This window comes from Salvelinus sp. IW2-2015, unplaced genomic scaffold (assembly GCF_002910315.2).
Source record: "Salvelinus sp. IW2-2015 unplaced genomic scaffold, ASM291031v2 Un_scaffold7624, whole genome shotgun sequence".
Lineage (NCBI taxonomy): Eukaryota > Metazoa > Chordata > Actinopteri > Salmoniformes > Salmonidae > Salvelinus > Salvelinus sp. IW2-2015.
The window spans coordinates 1-4396 of record NW_019948884.1 but is presented as its reverse complement, the minus strand read 5'-3'; positions in this window follow the sequence as shown (position 1 = coordinate 4396).

Genomic DNA, 4396 nt, shown 5'->3' with positions numbered 1-4396 from the left:
GGCAAGGGGCCTAGTGGTTAGAGCTTTGGGGCGGCAGGTAGCCTAGTGGTTAGAGCGTTTGGGCGGTAATGTCGTGGTAATTTCCTGTATTACTAAATGAGGATAGTTTACAAACCACACACAAGTCAGAGTTATATTTTAAACTCCATCTTTAATTATATGAGCTTCACCATAGCCCTTTGACTCTCAGATCAATTCAGTGTCTATAAATTAATTCTCTGAGAGTGTCTACAAAACAATTCTTAGTATCATTTATAGCCAAGATACACCCCTCTCAACTCACATGACGAACCACAGATCTCAGGAACTACACAACGGGCCTTTTACTTGAAAGAGGAGTATTCCATAGCCAGATAGCATTAGCTATAAATTATCGTTCAGTTTGGTCTCTTAGACCAGGTTCTAATCTCGTTCTTGGTACTTCCTAGTACCAAAACATTACCTCATCCAATGGCATATATCAATTGTCAATTGTAGATACTCCCATCTCAAATACACCCCCTCCTGGACAAGCTCACGGAGGGGAGTGAGCCTCTAGGTCATATACTAGGTCAAGATTCATGCAACGTCAGAGGGGTGGTATAATGGTTCCAGACACTGCCATACTCCTCCCCCCAATGGGAAAAGGAGGGCGTGACTGGAGTACAGACATAGTGGAGCCCTTCACATGGTTTCACAGATATATTCACCTATGAAAGACAATGTTCAAACCTGACTTCTCCCTTTCTGACATTCTGCATATTACCAGACATGTAAAAGACAAACCTGACCTCTCCCCTCTCTGGGCCCCAAGTGACTTTTCCCTAGAGGAGAAAGGAAAATGCAACTGCCAACAGTATAGTCCAAAAAGAGACATTCTAATGACAAGTATAAAATAAATAAAACATCTTATTTATCTATGTTACCTAACTAATTCTGATTCAGCTAAGACAGCAGGTAGCCTAGTGGTTAGAGCGTTGGGGCAGTAACAGAAAGGTTGCAGGATTGAATCCCCGAGCTGACAAGGTAAACATCTGTCGTTCTGCCCCTGAACAAGGCAGTTAACCCACTGTTCCCAGGTAGGCCGTCATTGTAAATAAGAAATTGAAATGAACTGACTTGCCTAGTTAAATAAAGGTTAAATAAAATAAAATTAAATTAAAATTCAGATAACCTACAATAGCCTGGCCAAGATGATTTAGCAGCTTGTTTAGTTCAAATTAACAGATTAATTCATTTAACATGAAAAGCAAGGAGATTTTGAGGTAAGAAGTGCTTCTGTTGCCCAGTAACCTGCTGCTATAGAATACTGAGGATGGTCCCAGTAACCTGCTGCTATAGAATACTGAGGATGGTCCCAGTAACCTGCTGCTATAGAATACTGAGGATGGTCACAGTAGCCTGCTGCTATAGAATACTGAGGATGGTCCCAGTAGCCTGCTGCTATAGAATACTGAGGATGAGGAATGGTCCCAGTAGCCTGCTGCTATAGAATACTGAGGGATGGTCCCAGTGCCTGCTGCTATAGAATACTGAGGATGGTCCAAGTAGCCTGCTGCTATAGAATACTGAGGATGGTCCCAGTAGCCTGCTGCTATAGAATACTGAGGATGGTCCCAGTAGCCTGCTGCTATAGAATATGAGGATGGTCCCAGTAGCCTGCTGCTATAGAATATGAGGATGGTCCCAGTAGCCTGCTGCTATAGAATACTGAGGATGGTCCAGTACTGCTGCTATAGAATACTGAGGATGGTCCCAAGTAGCCTGCTGCATATGAATACTGAGGATGGTCCCAGTAGCCTGCTGCTATAGAATAATGAGGATGGTCCAGTAGCCTGCTGCTATTGAATACTGAGGATGGTCCCAGTAGCCTGCTGCTATAGAATACTGAGGATGGTCCAGTAGCCTGCTGCTATAGAATACTGAGGATGGTCCCAGTAGCCTGCTGCTATTAGAATACTGAGGATGGTCCCCAGTAGCCTGCTGCTATAGAAATACTGAGGATGGTCCCAGTAGCCTGCTGCTATAGAATACTGAGGATGGTCCCAGTAAGCCTGCTGCTATAGAATACTGAGGATGGTCCCGTAGCCTGCTGCTAATAGAATACTGAGGATCGGGTATAATTTCAATCATGATCTAATATTAATACTATGGGTGAACTGAACAGGTCTATGAATCTAATTTAATACTATGGTAATGAACTGAACAGGTCTATGAATCTAATATTAATACTATGGTAATGAAACTGAACAGGTCCATATATGAAATCTAATATTAATACCTATGGTAATGAACTGACAGGTCTATGAATCTAATATTAATACTATGGTTATGAAACTGAACATAGTCGATGCTTGTCAACAACAGCCAGGGTTTTATTACCTGTGCCTAATCTTGACTGTTACCTTCAATCGAATTGCATTTCTAACATCTTAATCAACCATGGAGATAGATAGTGTTTACCGTGTGGTCACAACTTTGATACTTCCTACTGAACTTAAACTAAACATGGACATTATAGTTGCATAAATACACAAGGCTACAACAACAATAACAGAAGTTGCAGGCTGTTTATTAAATCAGTTTGCCAGCTCCAGGTTGGCTACAACAGTGACACAACATGATTTCCAACAACTTCAGTCATTTCAACATATTTATAGTCTAAATGGTAGGCTACAGTTAGCCTAGGTAGGCATACAGATGAATAGGCCTATTGTCACTTTATCCTCTAGAGCCTACAGTAGTTTTTCCTGTGTTTTGTCACCTTATCTCTAGAGCCCCTACAGTAGTTTTCCTGTGCTTTGTCACCTTATCTCTAGAGCCCTAAAGTAAGTTATCCTGCTGCTTGTCACCTTATCTCTAGAGCCCTCTAAAGTAGTTTTCCTGTGCTTTGTCACCTTATCTCTAGAGCCCCTAAAGTAGTTTTTCCTGTGTTTGTCACCTATATCTCTAGTGCCCTACAGTAGTTTTCTGTGTGTTTTGGTCACCTTTATCTCTAGAGCCCCTACAGTTTGTCCTGTGCTTTTGTCACCGTTATCTCTAGAGCCCCTACAGTAGTTTTCCTGTGTTTTGTCACCTTATCTCTCTAGAGCCGCTAAAGCAGTTTTCCTGTACTTTGTCACCGTTAATCTCTAGAGCCCCTAAGTAGTTTTTCCTGTGGGTTTGTCACCTTTATTCTCTAGAGTCCCTACAGTAGTTTTCCTGTGTTTTTTGTCACCTTATCTCTCGAACCCCTAAAGTAGTTTTCCTGTGCTTTGTCACCTTATTCTAGAGCCCTAAAGTAGTTTTTCCTGTGCTTTGTCACCTTATCTTTACAGCCCCTAAAGTAGTTTTCCTGAAGCTTTGTCACCTTATCTATAGAGCCCCTAAAGTAGTTTCCTGTGCTTGTTTTCTCATTATCTGTTGAGGACTAAACTAGTTGTCCTGTGCTTTGAGACAATTCTTATCTCTTAGAGTCCCCTTAAAGTAGAGTTATCCTGTGCTTTGTCATCTTATCTCTAAGCCCCTGAAGTAGTTTTCCCTGTGTTTTGTCACCTTATCTCTACAGCCCCTACAGTAGTTTCCTGTATTTTGTCACCTTATCTCTACAGCCCCTCTGAAGTAGTTTTCCCTGTGTTTTGTCACCTTATCTCTACAGCCCCTACAGTAGTTTTCCTGTGTTTTGTCACCTTAATCTCTACAGCCGCCCTACAGTAGTTTTCCCTGTGTTTTGTCACCTTATCTCTAGAGCCCCTAAAGTAGTTTTCCTGTGTTTTGTCACCTTATCTCTAGAGCCCATACAGTAGTTTTCCTGTGTTTTTGTCACCTTATCTTAGATAGCCCCTACAGTAGTTTTCCTGTGCTTTGGCACCTTATTCTCTAGAGCCCCTAAAGTATTTTCCTGAGTTTTGTCACCTTGTCACTTTTTCCTGTGTTTGTCACCTTATCTCTAGAGCCCTACAGTAGTTTTCCTGTGCTTTGTCACGTTATCTCTTGAGGACCTAAAGTAGTTGTCTTGTGCTTTGCCACCTGTTATCTCTAAGAAACCTAAAGTAAGTTGTCCTTGTGCTTTGTCACCTTATCTCTAGAGCCCCTAAAGTAGTTTTCCCGTGCTTTGTCACTTATCTCTAGAGCCTACAGTAGTTTTCCTGTGCTTTGTCACCTTATCTCTAGAGCCCCTGGAAGTAGTTTTCCTGTGTTTTGTCACCTTATCTCTAGAGCCCCTACAGTAGTTTTCCTGTGTTTTGTCACTTATCTCATACAGCCCCTACAGTAGTTTTCCCTGTGTTTTGTCACCTTATCTCTAGAGCCCCTAAAGTAGTTTCCTGTGCTTTGTCAACCTTATCTCTAGAGCCCCTAAAGTAGTTTTCCTGTGTTTTGTCACCTTATCTCTAGTGGCCCCTACAGTAGTTTTCCTGTTGTTTGTCACCTTATCTCA